We start from the raw sequence: 21,204 nt of genomic DNA, 5'->3' as shown, positions 1-21,204 counted from the left end.
CTGGTAGAGTTGTTGCCTCACAGCGCCTCGATCCTGACCTGGGGTGCCTCACACTCCTGTGCGGAGTTTGTGACCATAGAAACATAGAAAGATAGAAAATAGGTGCAGGAGTAGGCCATTCGGCCCTTCGAGCCTGCACCGCCATTCAATATAGTCATGGCTGATCATCCAACTCAGTATCCTGTACCTGCCTTCTCTCCATACCCCCTGATCCCTTTAGCCACAAGGGCCACATCTAACTCCCTCTTAATTATAGCCAATGAACTGGCCTCAACTACCTTCTGTGGCAGAGAATTCCAGAGATTCACCACTCTCTGTGTGAAAAATTTTTTTCTCATCTCGCTCCTAAAGGATTTCCCCTCGATCCTCAAACTGTGACCCCTTGTCCTGGACTTCCCCAACATCGGGAACAATCTTCCTGTATCTAGCCTGTCCAACCCCTTAAGAATTTTGTAAGTTTCTATAAGATCCCCCCTCAATCTCCTAAATTCTAGCGAGTACAAGCCGAGTCTATCCAGTCTTTCTTCATATGAAAGTCCTAACATCCCAGGAATCAGTCTGGTGAACCTTAAGGACCAGGTGGGTTTCCTCCGGGTGCTCTGGTTTCCTCCCACATCCCGAAGAGGTGCGGGTTTGTAGGTTAATTGGTCTCTCTAAATTGCCCCTAATGTGTAGGGAGTGGATGAGAAAGTGGGATAACATATAATTAGTGTAGTTGGTGTGGGCTTGGTGGGCCAAAGGGCACGTTTCCATACTCTATCTCTAAACTAAACTAAACCATGGGACTCCAAGAGTCAACTGTATCACCCTCATAGGCCATTACCAAATAATGTAACCCCCCATTGTTTCTTCCAGTTTGTGGTATGTTTTAGTATATTTCACATTCAGGCTATTGTTAACCTGACATTGTATATTATCAGTCACCTTTTATCACCAACTTTTGGGCAACTTTTCACACGGTGGGTATATGGAATGAGTTGTCAGGGGAAGTAGTTGAGAGAAAGGTACAATAACACCATTTAAAAGACAATTGGACAGGCACATGGAAAAGAAAGGTTTAGGAGGATATGGGCCAAATGTGGGCAGGTGGGACTAGTATAGATGGGGCATCTTGGTCAGCATGGACGAGTTGGGCCAAATGTCTTGATTCCGTGTTGTATGACTCTGACGCTATGAAACTTATCTAAAATAAAAACAGAAAGTGCTGAAAATATTCAGCGTCTGTGGGAAGAGAAACAGAGTTAAAGGTTAAGGTCAAAGACGTTTAGTCAGAAAAGCAAAATAGAGCAAAATTATGTTTCATAGTTTATTTTTAAATATTGACTTTAATGATGCCATTCATTGGCCACGATCAAATTTGGTTGAAATCTCCAATAGTTATGTTAAAAACTGAGATCTGAGCATCCACATGTCCTATGTTTAAGAAAGAACTGCAGATGCTGGAAAATCGAAGGTAGATAAAAATGCTGGAGAAACTCAGCGGGTGAGGCAGCATCAATAGAGCGAAGGAATGGGTGACGTTTCGGGTCGAGACCCTTCTTAAGACTGATATGGGGGTGGGGTGGGGCGGGAAGAAGAAAGGAAGAGGTGGAGACAGTGGGCTGTGGGGGAGCTGGAAAGGGGATGGGAAGGAGGGAGAAAGCAAGGACTACCTGGAATTGGAGAAGTCAATGTTCATACCACTGGGGTGTAAACTATCCAAGCAAAATATGAGGTGCTGCTCCTCCAATTTGCGGTGGGCCTCACACTGGCCATGGAGGAGGCCCAGGACAGAAAGGTCGGATGCAGAATGGGAGGGGGAGTTGAAGTGCTGAGCCACCGGGAGATCAGGTCAGTTAATGCGAACTGAGCGGAGGTGTTGGGCAAAGCGATCGCCAAGCCTGCACTTGGTCTCACGGATGAAGAGCAGTTGACACCTAGAACAGTGGATGCAATAGATGAGGTTGGAGGAGGTGCAGGTGAACCTCTGCCTCACTCGGAAAGACTGCTTGGGTCCTTTGATGGAGTCGAGGGGGAAGGTAAAGCGACAAGTGTAGCATTTCCTGCGGTTGCAAGGGAAAGTACCAGGGGAGGGGGTGGTTTGGGTGGGAAGGGACAAATTGACCAGGGAATTACGGAGGGAGCGGTCTCTGCAGAAAGCCGAAAGGGGAGGAGATGGGAAGATGTGGCCAGTGGTGGGATCCCGTTGGAGGTGACGAAAATGTCGGAGGATTATCTGTTATATGTGATGGCTGGTAGGGTGGAAGGTGATGACACGGGGGTATCTGTCCTTGTTATGAGTGGGGGGATGGGGAGTGAGAGCAGAGCTACGGGATATAGAGGAGACCCTAGTGAGAGCCTCATCTATAGTCGAAGAGGTGAATCCCCGTTCCCTAAACATTGAGGACATCTCCGATGCCCTGGTTTGGAACACCTCATCCTGGGTGCAGATGTGGCGTAGACGGAGGAATTGGGAGTAGAGGATAGAGTCCTTACAGGAAGCAGGGTGGGAAGAAGTGTAGTCCAGGGTAGATCAGTCGGAAGAAGGGTCTCGACCCGAAACGTCACCCTTTCCTTCGCTCCATAGATGCTGCCTCACCCGCTGAGTTTCTCCAGCATTTTTATCTACCATCCACATGGCCTAAAGATCTTTGAAACATGAATTGCTTTAAGGAGCATGAATAATACAAAGGATAATCAGTGCCTTAATTTGGCTCCTCTGTCCTTGCTGTACTTTAGACTTTGCTTTAGACTTCAGAGATACAGCGTGGAAACAGGCTCTTCAGCCCACCGAGTTCACACTAACCATCGATCACCCCATACATTAGCAGTATCCTACCCACTGGGGGAAATTTACAGAAGCCAATTAACCTACAAACCTGTACATCTTTGGGATGTGGGAGGAAATCGGAGCGCCGGGAAAAACCCACACGGCCACAGGGAAAACGTGCTAACTCCGTACAGACAACACTAATACTCAGGATCTCTGGTCTCTGGTGCTGTAAGGCAGCAACTTTGCCATTGTGACTACGTGACGCCCTCAAGCCAAACTTTAAGCCAATAAACACTACTCTTAATGTGCAAACCTAGCACTATGTGTAACCAGGCCATTAAGTAATGAGCCACATAGTCACTCAGTGGAGTGAGGAGAACTGGGAAAATGCAAAGAAAATCTGAACTTGGGTTGTCAGGAGTTACAGGATGCTGGAATCCTGAGCAGAAAACAAACTACTGAAAGCAACATCTTGACCAAGGAAGTGGACAAAGTTACGGATCGAAACCCTGCATCAGAAAAGCTGTAAAATTGAAGAAAGTTGCAGAGATAATATTGAGGATTTCAAAATGATGGCAATTATAATTTATGCCGTTCAATCATTAGTAATCATAATTCGCAGTGGACTACTAAAAAATACTGTTACTGTATGGGTCATACATGGATAGGATAGGTTTAGATGGATATGGACCAAACACATGCAGGTGGGATGAGTGTAGATGGGACACCTTGGTCAACAAGATAATGCCTGACCCATTGAGTTAATTTGCAGAATTTGAATTCCTCCAATAAAATCAGCATCTATTGTCCATCTTTTGGGAAGATGGCAGTGAATTTGCTTCTTGAATGGTTGGATTTTATATTGAGGATACTCCCATAATGTTGTTAGACAACGTGGTCTAGGATTTAGACTCAGTTGATGAAGGTCTCATGAAACTTAAGACAAGCTTGTTGAAGAGCTTCTTGGAGGGTGGAAACATGTAGCAATTTAAATGAAATTCTGGAGCTTAGGAATTTGACAGCTGAAGGCACGGTCACCAAGTTTCAAGTGGTTCAGAGAAATTACAGGAATATGAATGGCGAAGTTGTGAAAGATATGGAAATAGAGATGAGAATATGAAAATCCTGTGACGCTTTAGTGAAGGATTGGCAAGATTCAGGGGAAATAATGAGAACAGATGTTAATGATTATTGATGCCTTTTCTCCAGAGATTCTGCCCAAACGCCTCATGACAACGTCATGGGAAGATACTTATTAGTGACTTTTTCTTTGGCGATTAATCATCTGCCACACTTTTTCTCTGGCAGCCACGAGAAAAAGAAGAGTAGGAGAGATATTAACAAATCATTCACTGATGAAACCTTCCCTCGCCGGTAAGCTGCTGTGAGAATTAACAAGTAAAGGGCATGTCTTCTAAAGTGTTAACTCACAGCTCTGTAGCAGAATGATGCACAGATCCTAAGTCCCCACAAGAACTCCCTTCTCACTGGATCAAAGGAAATAAAATTAAGGGTCGGGCATTGCGGAGCCCGATACTAGTCTAGTAAAGATGAAGAAAGCCAATAATATAAAGGAAGACTATTACATGTTTGATGGTGGTAACTTTGTCATAAGGTCTTACAGCATGGAACCAGGTCCTTCAGATCAACTTGCCCACATGGACCAACATGTCCCGTCTGCACTAGTCTGGTCCCTCCAAACCTATCCAATCCATGTACCTGTCTAAATGTTTTTTAAACATTGTGATAGTACCTGCCTCAACTACCTCCTCCAGCAACTCATTCCATACACCCACTACGCTTTGTTTAAAAACGTTACCCCTCAGGTTCCTATTAAATCTATCCTCCCTCACCTTAAACCTATGTCCTCTGGCTCTTGATGCCCTTACTCTAGGCAAGAGACTCTGTGTTTACCCGATCTATTCCTCTTGTGATTTTGTACATTGTGCCGCATTTCAAAACATGAGGACTTCCCCGCAGCTTGTTTATAACAAAGTATTAGAGTAGCACTCAGGCCTTTACTCCCTTGTTACCATTAAACAAAAATAAAAAGGTGTATGGTCAGAACCTCCATGAAACCTTGTAGTCATAGGAAGTACGTGCAAACTCCAAAAATAAACAATAATTGCATCTAAGCTTCATGTGTTTAAAGATTGGACATAATATCTTCACATAATATCAGATTGGGAATTAGTCACAGGAAGGAGTGGGAGAGAAGGATGGAGGAGAGAAGGAGCACTCCCTACTTTGACAGCTGCAGATTGTGGGCCTGCATCAGTCACAATGATAAGATGCTGAATATATGTGCAAGGACTGAAGAGACAAGGAACGAGATGGCACTCATGCAATGGTGCACCAAAATATGTGCTTTAAACTATTGAAGATGCAGCCTTTCCCAATAGATTAATGCCCACTGCCTCAGCCAATTTGACTGCTCATTCTATTAATCCTTCCATTAATGAAATGAGTTAAACAAACATCACCAATGGTACAATCTGTTTTCAATAAAGCTAAAATCAATGTTGTTATTTGCTGAACTGGCCTATAAGTTACCTCTGAGAGATGGTAAATCCTTTTCTCAAAGGAGTCTCTGACTATACCTTTAAAAATATTCCTTTTGGAATGAATCGTCGGATGTTGAGGGGAGACCCATTAGAAATATATAGTCAAGAATAGAACCCAAAATGGAATGGATTATATTTGGAATAATAGGAGAAGATACCAATTTAAATAAAGACCAAAATGTTTTTTTTAATTATGGGTTAATAATTGGAAAGAAATTGATACTTAAATTTTGGAAAAATACAACCATACCAACTGTTAAAATGTGGATTAGGAATATGATGGACATAGCACGCCTTGAAGAAATGAGACTCCGACTAATAGATAAATATGACCAATTCTTAAGGAGTTGGTCTCCTTTCATCGACTTTTTGGAATCATGTGATGCAGCGGTACCATAAGGATTGCTGATTTCAGTTCATGACGTGGATAGATCTACATCTCCGAATACAGATTTGAAAAATTCTCTTTTAAGGGGCCTTCTCTTCTATTTCTACTTTCCACTTTTTCTTTTTTTTTCTTTTTTTTTTTTATATACACACTTCACGTTTTTCTACTCTCTACCATCTATTTTTCCACTTTTTCCCCTTTCTATTGTTTTCTTTTTCTTGTCTTGCTTACTTCCTTCTCATAATATAAAACTAGAGGTTGTACATAGAATGGATTACGGTATGACATAGTTGGCACCTAAAATTAGGTTCCACTGTACTGTACTGTATTAACTTCTAATAAAATAAACAAATTTTTTAAAAAAAAGAAAAAAAAAAAGAAATATATAAAATTATGAGAGGCATAGTTAGTGTAAACAGTCAGAACCTTTTTCCCAGGGTGAAAATATTAGGGACAAGAGGACATAACCTTAAGGTGGGAGGGGCAACGTTTAAAGGAGTTGTGGGAGGCAAGTTTTATACACAGAGGATGGTGAGTACCTGGAATGCACAGTTGGGGGTAAGGACTGTGGCAAATACAATAGAGTACAATAGAGAGGATTTTGTATAAACACATGGATGTGCAGGGGATGGAGGGATATGGAATATGAGCAGGCAGATGTGATCGGCCTGCCAAGGGCGACTGGAACTCCCGGTTGCTGACCATTGAGTGAGACTATGTGCAAACTAGAGGAACAGCACCTCATATTAGATTTGAACAGCTTACAGCCTAATGGTAATGGGCGGTGACGCCGGGAGACCACTTTTCGGAGCTTCCGCAACGGCGACCTCTCCTGCCCGAGTTGCGGGGTTAACGATGAACTGGAGCGGGGCCTTACATCGCCCGGCGAGGCTTCAAATTGCCACGGGACTTGCTAGCATCCCCCGGGGGCTCCAACATCAAGACCCGGAGCGCGGCCTTGCATCGCCCGGCGCGGCTTTAATGGCCGCGGGACTTATTTACCATCGCCCAGCCGGGGGCTTTGACTTTGACATCGGGAGGAGAATGGGGAGTGCAGGGGAGAGATAAGACTTTGCCTTCCATCACAGTGAGGAGGAGATTCGCTGTGATGGATGTTTGTGTAAATTGTGTTGTGTCTTGGTACTTCTTCTTGTTTGTATGACTGCAGAAACTAAATTTCATTTGAACTTCTGGGTTCAAAAGACAACAAATAAAATCCAATCCAATCCAATCCAATTAAATTCACCAATTTTAGGTAACCAACCTCCAATCCCACGACCTTGACCCCATTGTTCCTCCCTCCCCCCACATCCTGCAGTGCAGGCTCGAAGGGCCAAATGGCCTCCTCCTGCACCTATTTTCTATGTTTCCCTGTGCCCCACCTAGATATTCACCCACCTCCTCTCCACCTCCAATTCCAGCTAGATTGCTTCCTCTGGCTTCACAATTTGTACTGCTTCCATTCTTATCTTGTGGCAACTGTAGTTGTTTAAAGTGCTTTATAAATAAAGTTATTATTATTATTATTATTATTATTATCTCACACCTTTGGTCTTTTCATTTCGGGCCTTTGTCCAACCATCTGCCCATTAAAATAACTTCCCACTTTTATCTCCTTATTCACTCACTAAGCTTTGTCCTGCCTCTCCTTTCTTCTAGCTCTCTCTCACCACCACCCCCCTTCCCCACCACACTCAGTCATGTCCTCTCCTGAAATGTCACCTATCCATATTCCCCAGCGATGCTGCCTGACCCGTTGAGTTACTCCAGGCTTGTGTGTCGTTTTTTAATGTAAACCAGCATGTTGAGTATAGGAGCAAAGAGGTCCTTCTGCAGTTGTACAGGGCCCTAGTGAGGCCACAGTAATATTGTGTGCAGTCTTGGTCCCCTAATTTGAAGAAGGGCATTCTTGCTATTGAGGTAGTACAGCGTAGGTTCACAAGGTTAATTCCCCGGATAGCGGGACTGTCATATGCTGAGAGAATGGAGCGGCTGGGCTTGTATATTCTGGAATTTAGAAGGATAAGAGGGGATCTTATTGAAACATATAAGATTATTAAGGGTTTGGACTCGCTAGAGGCAGGAAACATGTTACCGATGTTGGGGGAGTCCAGAACCAGGGACCACAGTTTAAGAATAAGGGGTAAAGCATTTAGAACGGAGACGAGGAATCACTTTTTCTCACAGAGAGTTGTGAGTATGGAATTCTCTGCCTCAGAGGGTGGTGGAGACCAGTTCTCTGGATACTTTCAAGAGAGAGCTTGATAGGGCTTTTAAAGATAGCGGAGTCAGGGGATATGGGGAGAAGGTAGGAACAGGGTACCGATTGTGGATGATCAGCCATGATCACATTGAATGGCAGTGCTGACTCGAAGGGCCGAATGTCCTACTCCTGCGGCTATTGTCTATTGTCTATCTGTAGTTCCTTGTTTCTCTACTGTTCTATGATCTTTGTTCTGAATGGAAAATTTGTGATCAGCAGTTCCTGCAAATAACCTGGCAATCTTTCATAAAATGCAGGCAATTAATCTTAAAATTGTAATAGCAAATGATCCACACTCAAGGAAAATACGTGAACTCATTCTGATGCGAGGATTTGAGGAAGATGATCAAGCTGAGGGTGGGAACAAATCAGGGTTAATGATATTGACAGTAGATATTTATCTATATATATATAATGAATATTTTGGGGGACATTTACCTGAAAGGTCTATTATTTAAAAGGAAGACTCGATTTGTTTATTGTTATGTACATCAGTGTACAATGAAATTCCCTATTCACATGAAGTTCATAGAGTAAGCGACACTTTCTGGTGCAACGCACCGTGAAGATGGACTGGATGGAAGGAAGAGACGAGCTTATGATTGAATTGTCTCTGTTCAACACACCATGCAGGTTCAAGCGGTCAAGAGCAGAGCAGTTGTCATGCCGGGCTGAGATACATCCCATCAGGAGAGCTACTGTAGAAGTTCAAGAAGATTCTGGCAGTCACGCCAAATCCGCATGTTCATAAGTTGTAGGAACAGAATTAGGCCATTCAGCCCATCAAGTCTACTCTGCCATTCAATCATGGGTGATCTATCTTTCCCTCTCAACTTCATTCTCCTGCCTTCTCTCCATAGCCCCTGGCATCCTTACTAATCAAGAATCTGTCACTCTTTGCCTTAAAAATTTACATTGACTTGGCCTCCACAGCTGTCTGTGCCAATGAATTCCACAGATTCACCACCCTCTGACTAAAGAAACCCTTCCTCATCTCCTTTCTAAAAGTACATCCTTTTATTCTGTGGCTATGCTTTCTGGTCCTAAACTCTCCCACTAGTGGAAACATCCTCTCCACATTCACTCTAACCAGGCCTTTCACTATTCAGTAAGTTTCAATGAGTTCCCCCTCATCCTGCTGAACTCTAGTGGGCACAGGCCCAGTGCCTGTATCTTCTCAGATATCTAAAAGGAAGTAAATGTACCGAAGCACTTTCTTGACAACCATATCAGTTTGAAAGATTAGGAAAGGCTGTTAGCTCACGGAACTTGAAGCTGTCGACTATCTCTAAAGTAGCACCATTAATGAGGATTGATTGTTTACATCACTACCCACCGCCCAGTTCTTACTCCCCCCTCTCCCTTCCTCCCCCCTTTCTTAGGCCAACAATCAACTCTTTCATCTTGCTAATGTTAAGGTCTAGTTTGCTGTCTTTGACATAATGATTCAAGTTTCCCAATCTCTTTCTTCCACCGTCTCATAAGGAGGTCAGAGGCCAGTTGCAGAATGAGGCTCTAAGACCAAGATCTAGGAGTTTAGTTTAGTTTGTAGACACAGGCCATTTGGCCCACCAAGTCCACACTGACCATCGATCACCCATACACACTAGTTCTTTGTTATTCCACTTTTGCATTATCTCCCTACACACTGGAGGCAATTTTACAGAGGCCAATTAACCTACAAACCCACATGTCTTTGTGATGTGGGAGGAAACTGGAGCACCCGTAGGAAACCCACGCAGTCGCACGGAGAACATGCACACTCCACACACACAGCACCCGAGGCCAGGATCGAGACAAGCTTATTTGGTATTGTGGTGTTGTAGTCAATGAATAACAGTGTGACAGAAGTGTTCTTACTGTCAAAGTGAACTTAGACTGTATGTAGTGCAAAAGACATGGTATACCTTTGTAAACCCATTCTTCCTGTACACAAATATTAAGGGGCCTGGTCTAAATGAAGATAAATAATACACTGGAGGATCCTTCTTCCTGTAACTGATAGGATCTTTATTGTACCCTACCATCTCATGTTCAAAAATAACTAATCGTACCCAAGTGAGTATTCAAATAATGACATTTAAAAAAAAGATCCCGAGTAGTTTGGCCATTAGTCCCCAAGAATGATAGATTGACTTTGCAGAAGGTAAATTACAATTGTTTTGGAATCAGAGCAGGCCCCAAAAAAGGGTTAATGGGGACAGATTTCATGATCATAAATTTCCTGGAATTTTTAATGCTGACCTATGAGCGACTCAAGGATATTTGGAAGAACAAGGGATTCACCAGAACAGAAACAGAAAGTTATATTCTCTAGTGAGATCCAGAATGAGTATGTATTATCTTAAAAATAGGAGCTAGGCTGTTAGGAACGTTTTATCTTTTTTACCTGTCCAGTCAGATCAGTAACATTGCCGATTTAACCCCTTACGTTGGCCACTATCTTTCTGTATCAGCTTACTTTCACCTTTGGCTTCACTGTTCTCAGAGTGCAAACCCACAACAGTAAACAACATTCCTGCACCATAGCAACTGACTATAACAGCCTAGCTCTTTACCTGAATGTCGCTCCGGGACTCTGAAAGACGATATTACTTTATGAATGATCTCTTCAGTTGGTTGTCGAGGATAACTACACAGCAGGGGCTGCGGAGCGTTTTTGAAAATGTGGGGGTGGGCGAGCGATCACTGATCACCGGCCTCGTGTATGTGCGTGACAATAGACAATAGATAATAGACAATAGGCGCAGGAGTAGGCCGTTCGGCCCTTCGAGCCAGCACCGCCATTCAATGTGATCATGGCTGATCCCCAATCAGTGCCCCGTTCCTGCCTTCTCCCCATATCATCTGACTCCGCTATTGTTAAGAGCCCTATCTAGCTCTCTCTTGAAAGCATTCAGAGAACCTGCCTCTGAGGCAGAGAATTCCACAGACTCACCACTCTCTGTGAGAAAAAGTCTTTCCTCGTCTCCGTTCTAAATGGCTTACTCCTTATTCTTAAACTGTGGCCTGTGTGTGTGTGTGTGGGGGGAGGGGGGGGGGGGGGGGAGGGGGGGAGGGGGGGGGGGGGAGCGGGGGATGCCCCGTTCTCACCCAGCGTCCCGTGTGCATATTCACAGCCAACAAGTGTGTATCCAGCCTTCGCTGCCCCAGCCAAACGTCTCACCTGGCTGACAAGAGGGTCTGGTGCTGGTGTCTGGAGCTGTGGGCAGGTGTCTGGCGTCGAGAGTGTGGCATGCATCGTGGATCCCAGTCTTGGATAGAGGGGAGAGGTGGTCGGGAGCGCTCGGGGAAGGTTGAGGATCACTCCCAATCTGTAGGATAGAGTGTGTTTGCGACCGGGGCTTCGGCTCTGGGACACGGGTGGGCAGGATGCTCCATATCTGAAGGACAGCGGTCTGGGACAATGTCTGGGTCAGCGATAATGGCAAAACTGTGAGTGACTGTGAACGGGTCTCCCAATCCTCAACATGAAGCAATCACGTACAATAAACATTTAAACACCAAACAGTGGCCTCGCCAGCCCGCGGGCAATCAGTTGATCATTAATGATTGCATCATTAATGATTGCATCAATATCTTGCTTGTTGCCAATTCATAAGGCAACTCCTCAAGCGGGAATATGTCGCACCTCCCAAACCATGAGTTATCCTTGGTTTTCTCAACCGTTCTTAGATTGTCGGCGATGCAAAAGAAAAACAAACGTTTGAGTGAATGAATTGCTGACAGGGGCGGAAATCGCTTTCAAAACATGGGGGGGTCACAATGAGGCCTGACATCTATGACGTGGGTCGGCAACCTGCGGCCCACGAGCCGGATCCGGCCCGTAACCCAAAATCATCTGGCCCGCAGGCGTATATTTTTTCACTTACGGCAGGCGAGCCAACCTGGGCGCTACAGCCAGTCACGGGGCAGGCGAGTCGACATGGAAACTGCAGCTTGTCCCGGGCTGGTAGATTCTAGGAGCTGGCGGCCTCCAACTGGAATCAACCTTGAGGGCACCGGTCGCAAGGCCTGTGGACTTACCATCACGGAGCTGCCTGACTTCGGCTGCGACTCGACTTCGGAGGCTTCGGATTTGCTGCAACATGTTTCACAAAACATGGGGGGGATTGTCCCCCACCTCTCAAAACATGGGGGGACAGGTCCCCCCGTCCCTCCCAGGATTTCCACCCATGCGCTTTGTGCGAGCGGTGGCGGCTGCAGTCCGGAATGTCAGTGGATGACCACTGTAAACTAGAAGCTGCTGTTCGTTCAGCGATTAGACGGCTGCAGAGGTCAGCATCCAGCGGAACCTTTGTCTGATCAAACCCTCCCTATAATATCACCTAGATACGCATCACTCCGGCAGACACAAAATGCTGGAGCAACTCAGAGGGACAGGCAGCATCTCTGGAGAGAAGCCACCTGGTGATGTTTCAGGTCGAGGCCCTTCCTGTAAATTGAGTTATTCCAGCATTTTGTGTCTACCTTCGATTTAAACCAGCATTTGCAGTTCTTTCCTGCATATATCAGTCTGGCCCACTGCTTTAGACTACAGCCTTTTAGACTTTAGAGATGCAGCGCGGCGACAGGCCCTTCAGCCCATCGAGTCTGCGCCGACCAGCGACCAGCCCGTACAGTAGCCAAGAAAGTGGGGGGGGGGTGTCCCCCCCAGCCCCCGCAGTTCCGCGGCCCATGCATAGATAAAACTGGGGTTTTAGAGGCAGGGTGTTTGATAGCAACCATTTCATATTAAGCTCAGAGTTATTGAATCAAGGACCAGAGGACATAGGTTTAAGGTGAAGGGTCACTGAAAGTTGGCTTACAGGTACAGCAGGCAGTGAAGAAAGATAATGGAATGTTGGCCTTCATAACAAGAGGATTTCAATATAGGAGTAAAGAGGTTCTTCTGCAGTTGTATAGGGCTCTGGTGAGACCACATCTGGAGTATTGTGCACAGTTTTTGTCTCCTAATTTGAGGAAGGACATCCTTGTGTTTGAGGCAGTGCAGCGTAGGTTCACGAGATTGATCCCTGGGATGGCGAGACTGTCATATGAGGAACGATTGAAAAGATTAGGCTTGTAATTCACTGGAGTTTAGAAGGATGAGGGGGTTCTTATAGAAACATATACAATTACTAGACTAAGTGGGACCCGTTGGGTCCCAGCATCACACAGGAGGGCTGGTCATCCAACGCAATATTCCACCTCTCCACCAATTCTAATATTGGTGGCCTGTTTGGAGGGGGGGGGGGGGCGGGGGGCTTTCTGGAGCGCTAGTATGGGTGTTGTGGGCTGAAGGGACTGGTTTCCAGAGGGATAGTATGCAAATTGTGCGCCAAATGGCTTCTTAGGCTGGCGTCTCAGTCAATCAAGCCTGTTGTGCTGGCAATTCACTCACTCACGGCTGGTGGGCTGGTAGTTGACTCACGGCTAATCCTTGAAATTCTATTTCAAGCAGGGTATAAGGCCACCAAATTCAAGTGCAGTTTCTTACCACTTCTAGCAGGGTGCAAGGCCACCAAATTCAAGTGCAGTTTCATACCATTTGAAGTAGGGTGCAAAGCCACTAAAGACAGCGAGTCGTGACCTCTCCCTCCTCCATCTTGCAGAGACTGAGCCACACCCATATTTCCGGATTTTATAACCCCTCCCCCCTCCCCACCGGAAAAGGTGTGGCTTTCATGGAGTGATTGACAGGAGAGAGATTCTCGACATTTAAAACAAAAACTAATAACACTTTTATTTTTAATTGATGGGAAGAATTCTCTGCATCTGCTCAGCGAAGGGGGACTGAGTAAGATGGCCAAAAGTCACAGCCGTAAGTGGTAGCGTTTTATCTAAAATCAATATACAGTGCAAACAGGAAGTGAATTTACAGTAGAGCCTTTTAACTTCAAGCCAAAGCACCCAAGCCACCATTTGCAGTAAGTAATGCATTTTAACTTCAAGCCATTGCACCCAAGCCACCATCTGCAGTAAGTAGTGCCTTTCAAGTTCAAGCCACACCCAAGCCACCATTTGCAGTAAGTAGTGCCTTTCAACTTCAAGCCAAAGCAACCAAGCCACCATTCGCAGTAATAGTGCCTTTCAACTTCAAGCCAAAGCTCCCAAACCTCCATTTGCAGTAAGTAGTGCCTTTCAACTTCAAGTCAAAGCTCCCAAGCCACCATTTGCAGTAAGTAGTGCCTTTCAACTTCAAGCCAAAGCTCCCAAGCCTCCATTTGCAGTAAGTAGTGCCTTTCAACTTCATGCCACCATTTGCAGTAAGTGGTGTCTTTCAACTTCAAGCCACACCCAAGCCACACCCAAGCCATAATTTGCAGTAAGTGGTGTCTTTCAACTTCAAACCACACCCAAGCCACCATTAGCAGTAAGAGGTGCCTTTCAACTTCAAGCCAATGCACCCAAGCCACCATTTGCAGTAAGTAGTGCCTTTTCTACTTCAAGCCAAAGCAACCAAGCCACCATTTGCAGTAAGTAGTGCCTTTCAACTTCAAGCCAAAGCAACCAAGCCACCATTTGCAGTAAGTAGTGCCTTTCAACTTCAAGCCAATGCTCCCAAGCCACCGTTTGCAGTAAGTAGTGGCTTTCAACTTCAAACCAAAGCTCCCAAGTACCACTTGCAGTAAGTAGTGCCTTTCAACTTCATGCCACCATTTGCAATGCCTTTCAACTTAATGCCAAATCACCCAAGCTACAATTTGCAGTAAGTAGTGCCTTTCAAATTCAAGCCAAAGCACCCGAGCCACCATTTGCAGTAAGTAGTGCCTTTCAACTTCAAGCCAAAGCACCCAGGCCACACCCAAGGCACCATTTGCAGTAAGTAGTGCCTTTAAACTTCAAGCCAAAGCAACCAAGCCACCATTTGCAGTAATAGTGCCTTTTAACTTCAAGACAAAGCAACCAAGCCACCATTCGCAGTAATAGTGCCTTTCAACTTCAAGCCAAAGCTCCCAAGCCTCCATTTGCAGTAAGTAGTGCCTTTCAACTTCAAGCCAAAGCTCCCAAGCCTCCATTTGCAGTAAGTAGTGCCTTTCAACTTCATGCCACCATTTGCAGTAAATGGTGTCTTTCAACTTCAAGCCATTGCACCCAAGCCACACCCAAGCCATCATTTGCAGTAAGTAGTGCCTTTCAACTTCAAGCCACACCCAAGCCACCATTTGCAGTAAGTAGTGCCTTTCAACTTCAAGACACAGCAACCAAGCCACCATTTGCAGTAATAGTGCCTTTCAACTTCAAACCAAAGCTCCCAAGCCACCATTTGCAGTATGTAGTGCCTTTCAACGTCATGCCACCATTTGCAGTAAGTAATGCCTTTCAACTTCAAGCCATTGCATTCATGCCACCATTTGCAGTAAGTGGTGTCTTTCAACTTCAAGCCACACCCAAGCCACATCCAAGCCACCATTGTGGGCTTTCTGGAGCGCTAGTATGAACCATTTTAGAACCAATAGACTTTTTTTTTGCAAGCTTTAGAACCAATAGAGACACTTTTTTTGCAAGCTTTAGAACCAATAGACATTTTTTTGCAAGCTTTAGAACCAATAGACACTTTTTTTGCAAGCTTTAGAACCAATAGACACATTCTGCAAGCATTTTAGAACCACTAAGGGCACTTACATTTGAGTAGACATGTGTTCAGTGTTATTCACAGCTCAGAGAAACGTGACCCTCTGCCTTCCTCCATCTTGAAGAGAATGTGTGGCACATCACTTCCTGGTTTTATAGTCCCTCCCCCCTGCCGCCAGTGGGGGCAGCAGAGAGAATGGGGAATTTTGTAAAATCATTAATATCTCTGTCATTTTTAATCAACGGGAAAAATCCTCGGCACACATGTGGTGGAGGGGGGCTCTGAGTGAGGTGGCCAAAAATGACGGCCGTAGGTGGCGGAGTTTTCTCGAAAATCGCAGCACAAATGGCCAAAACCGGTCAAGAACAGACTTTTAGTAATATAGAAGATAAAAGGACTAGACAAGCTAGATGCAGGAAAAATTTTCGCAATGTTGGGCGAGTCCAGAACCAGGGGCCACAGTCTTAGAGTAAAGGGGAGGTCATTTAAGACTGAGGTGAGAAAAACCTTTTTCACCCAGAGAGTTGTGAATTTATGGAATTCCCTGCCACAGAGGGCAGTGGAGGCCAAGTCACTGGATGGATTTAAGAGAGCGTTAGATAGAGCTCTAGGGGCTAGTGGAGTCAAGGGATATGGGGAGAAGACATGCACGGGTTATTGATAGGGGACGATCAGCCATGATCACAATGAATGGCGGTGCTGGCTCGAAGGGCCAAATGGCCTCCTCCTGCACCAATTTTCTATGTTTCTATGAAAATATTTAATAAGAATCTGAGAGGTAATTTTTTTACACAAAGGGTGGTGGGTGTATGGAACAAGCTGCCAGAGGAGGTAGTTGAGGAATATTTAAGAAACAATTAGACAGATACATGGATAGTACAGGTTTGGAGGGATATGGACCAAACGCGGGCAGGTGGGACTAGAGTAGCTGGGACATGTTGGCCGCTGTGGGAAAGTTGGGCATAATGGCCTGTGTCCACACGGTATCACTCTATGGCTCTATGACTCTATTAAGAACCAGAACATCGTGAGACTGTGCAATAGCTTTTACGAACAATAGATCTGCAAAATCTAACCCCATGGATAACCATCGAACAAGTGGTGAAACCTAGTCGTGGAAATCCTTGAAACAAGGAAATGCAAATGCTGGTATAGAAGCAAACAAAGTGCTAGAGTACCTCAATGGGTCAAGCAGCATCTCTGGAGAACATGGATAGGTGACGTTTTGGATCAGGACCCTTCCGCTTGGAAGAAGGGTCCTGGCCAGAAACGTCACCTATCAGTGTTCCCAGAGATGCTGTCTAACCCGCTGAGGTACTCCAGCACTTTGTGTCTTTCTTTGGTGTAAAATCCTTTCCTCAAAACGGCAGCCAACATCATCAAAGACCCACACCATCCTGGCCACACACTCATCTCACCACTGCCACTGGGAAGAAGGTACAGGAGCCTGAGAACTGTAACATCCAGGTTCAGGAACAGCTTATTCCCTACAGCCATCAGGCTATTAAACACTACAACCTCATAAGCTCTGAACTACAATAGACTTTTATTATTATTATTATTGCACTGTTATTGTTTGTTCTTTTTTTTCTGAGTTTTTGTTATATTATCTATTATGATTACATATTCTATTGTGCTGCAGCAAGTTGGAATTTCATTGTTCTAACCGGGACATATGACAATAAAACACCCTTGACTCTTGACTTGCTTGAGCTGTTCGGTAAATATCCCTTCTCATCCAATCACACTTTATTAAGGTGGCACAGCTGGTAGAGCTGCTGCCTCACAGCACCAGAGACCCAGGTTTGATCCTGACCTTGGGTGCTGTCGATGTGGAGGTTGCACATTCTTCCTGCGACCACGTGGATCTTCTCTGCGTGCTCCGGTTTACTCCCACATCCCAAAGACGTGCGGGTTAATTGGTCTCTGTAAAATTGCCCCTTGTGTGCAGGGAGTGCAAGAGAAAGTGGGATAATATATAACTAGTGTGATCCGGTGATCGATGGTCGGTGTGGACTCAGTGTGCCAAAGGTCCTGTTTCCATGGTGTGTCTCAAAACTTAACTAAACTACAATGCTGAATGTTGATACTGGCTGTTAAGGACTTCCAATGCACCCATGAAGCTTCCAGTACACAAAAGGAAATAAACATGACAAAGACTCATCTAAATCTGCTAATCGCTGTGTGAGGGTAGTCCCCTTTCCTAGCGCAGCTATCAGCCGTCATTTCAAGGAAATCCTTGTTGTCTAACATCAAAGATGCTATTGAGTTGGCTAAGCACCCAATCCCGTATACGCATTCTCATGGACACAGCCCAGAAATCCAAATATGCACTGGTAATTAGCACTGAAAGCCATATTCCTTGAACAAAATATATTTATGTTGAGATATCATAAATAAACTTGTAAAAACAAACATTATTTTAATATCCATTTTAATTTGAAGTATTTATCCGAGGGAATAACAAGCCATGTACATTGAATTGGGTTTTAATGGTGAGAGAGGTTGTTGAACTGTAATTGTGACTTGGGATTTCATTAATAGCTCACTAATACCTTTTGTAGCTAATTTAAATATGTAGAACAGATAAAATCAGATTCGTTTATTGTCATATATTCCAGGATGCAATCAAATTCCTTGTTGGTATGAAGCTCATAGAGTACACAATGTACACGATAATTACAGATACAATAATAAGTACAGAGACAAAAGCTAAACAGCAGAATGGCGGAAAGATTATAGTGTAAGCTGAAGTAGTGCAAAAAAACATCCTAAAGTGCAATAACAGAACAACTGAATGAGGTGGAGCTGAGAGCCAGACTATGTGGTAGTAACTCAGGGAAGGGAGTGTGAAAGAGATGGCATATTATGAGGGGGTTAATGAGAATAGGGAGAATAAAATGGATTGTTTAGTGCAGTTGGGTTGATAGTCAGTGTGGACTTGTTGGGCCGAAGGGACTGTTTCTGTGATTTATGACTCGGAATCTGAACTAATCCGATTTTTTCCCTCTTGTATCACCATCAACTCTTCTGCCACCCACCTACATTTAGGCTAATTAACAGTAACTGATTAACCACACGTCTTTGGGACGTGGTAGGAAAACAGAGCATGTGGGGAGAGTCACAGGGAGAAAGTAAAAACTCCATGCTGGTCAGGATAAGACCTGGGTCGTTGGAACAGTGAGGCATTTGTTGTGCCACTGTGAATATAAGCCAAGCTTCCACCTGGTTGATCGCCATTTTAACACCTCTTCCCATTCCCATGCTGACCTTTCTGTCCTGGGCCTCTTCCTTTGCCAGAGTGAGGCTGCACGCAAAATGCAGAAACAGCATCTCATATTGCACTTGGGTAGCTTACAACCCAACAGCGTGAACATTGAATTCACCTAATTTAGGTGACAACAACCCCCCTCCCCTCTCCCTGCTGTCCCACACCCCACCTTTCTTTACGTCCTGGCTCACTCCCCTGTGCTTCACCTGGACCCACACCTATTTTTCCCCTCCGCCTTGCCTTCCACCTCCATTCCTTCCCCTAGCTCCACAATTTGCAATTCCTCAAAGACCTTCTGTCTTTTCATTTCTGGCCTTTGTCCAACCATCAGCTAATCAAAAACCTACCTTCCCTGTATCAACCTCTTACCTGCCAGGCTTTGTCCTGCCCCTCCTTCTCTCCAGCTGTACCCCCAACGCCACCCCCACCCCCCCCCCATCAATCAGTCTGTAAATAGGTCCCAATTCAAAATGGCACATATCCATGTTCTCCAGACATGTTGCCTGACCTGCTGAGTTACTCCAGCACTTTGTGTGCTTTTTTTTAAACCAGCTTTTCCAGTTCTTTGTTTCGACAAGCTTCCACATGATATTTTCCTTGGAAATTTGGCACTCTTTTTCTTGTCTTAAAAAAACATCATCTTATGCAAAAGAGTCAGATAATTGAATGATCCTGAATATATTCTCAGTGATATTTGAGTAATTTCTTGCCTGAGGTGCTGTATTATGATACATACTTGGGCAATACTCTTCTGCAGACTAAAGCAAATCTCAGCTTTCCCATTTTGTTTTTATTGATCAGAAGGTGGGGAGAATGTTGGATGCTCTTTAAGAACTTGGAAGCAGAGTTTTTGGATACGGAGTAATATTCATATTTAAAGTTGGGCTACATTATGCTTAAAGCAACAAAATAGCTTCCCGTCACTGACAGCCACACCTGGCTTCCATTGGAAGTGATCAGAAGCCTGGGGTGGATCTATCCCAACCATCTATGTACATTTCAGGGAAATCCTGCATTTTGCCAGTTGAAGTCATGTGGATTCCAAGCAGTCAAACATGACATAACTTGAGCAGTGGGATCGGTCACTGCTCCAAATTCAAAAGGCCATCTGGACTACATTTACACTTTACACCGACCAGTCTCACTCCCTCTTATCCCATCTCCCATTAGTCACAAGGTACAGAAGTTTGAAAGTGGACACCTCCAGAGTCAGCGCCAGTTTCTTCCCAGCAGTTATCAGGCAATGAATGATCCTCTCATCAGCGTGAGTGCTGTCCTGACCTACTTTCTATTTCATTGTAGACCCTCAAACTATCTTTTAATTGGACTTTATTGGACTTTATCTTGCATTGAATGATATACCCTTTGTAAATAAGCAAACTGTACAATCTGGAGTTCAAGATCATCTTTAATCAGTACCCATAGTATGGCGGTACAGCAGGTTGTTAGTTCATCGTTACCGCTTCCAAGAGTGGCCAGTGTAGGAAGTGGGTGTTAGCATGAATCATACAGTGAGGTGGGGTTAGTGATGCTATTTCTACTATGATTGGTTCACATGCAATAACCAATCTACATCCTTCCCCGTAAAGAGCGAATATAGTTAAACACACATGCAGTTAGAATTCAAACATACTCGCCATATCTGTCAGGCGGTCTACTAATACGGCCTGAACGTGTACGGACAAACCCCTCTCACTCTTCGCCAAAAAAGTAAGAGGGAGGCGGTGAACCTGGAAGTGAGAAAGCAGCAGGGGACACTCGTGGTGACCGACAGGGGGAGCATGCGGGTGAGGTAGTGTTGTTGTTAGTCATAGCCACCGGTCGTGGTGGAGTAAGGGACATGCTGGAACTAGTGGTGCACGGCATCAGACGGCTGGGACAGTAGAGGTGGAGCGAAAGGATCGGCAGGTGGGGGACGTGGTTCCTTCACAGCCAGCGGATACCAACATAGTAACGGGCTCGTACACCCTTCATCTTGTATCTCTACTTGTAATCAAGTGTAGTCTTCTCATTGTAGGCTATGGCCCTCACCCCCTCATCTTCACCATGGATGTCCGGTCACTCTACACCTCCATCCCCCACCAGGATGGCCTCGGAGCCCTCCGGTTCTTCCTCGACCAGAGGAGCAACCTATACCCAGCCACTGACACTCTCCTCCGCTTAGCGGAGTTGGTCCTCACCCTCAACAACTTTACATTTGACTCCTCCCATTTCCTCCAAACACAAGGCGTAGCTATGGGCACACGCATGGGCCCCAGCTACGCCTGCCTCTTCGTCGGGTACGTTGAACAATCCTTGTTCGAGACGTACCAGGGCCCCATCCCCGACCTCTACCTCCGTTACATTGACGACTGCTTTGGGGCCACCTCCTGCACCTACACACAACTGACTGACTTCATCCACTTCAC

This window comes from Amblyraja radiata, chromosome 1 (assembly GCF_010909765.2).
Source record: "Amblyraja radiata isolate CabotCenter1 chromosome 1, sAmbRad1.1.pri, whole genome shotgun sequence".
Classification (NCBI taxonomy): Eukaryota; Metazoa; Chordata; class Chondrichthyes; order Rajiformes; family Rajidae; genus Amblyraja; species Amblyraja radiata.
Note: the sequence above shows the minus strand (reverse complement) of the source record.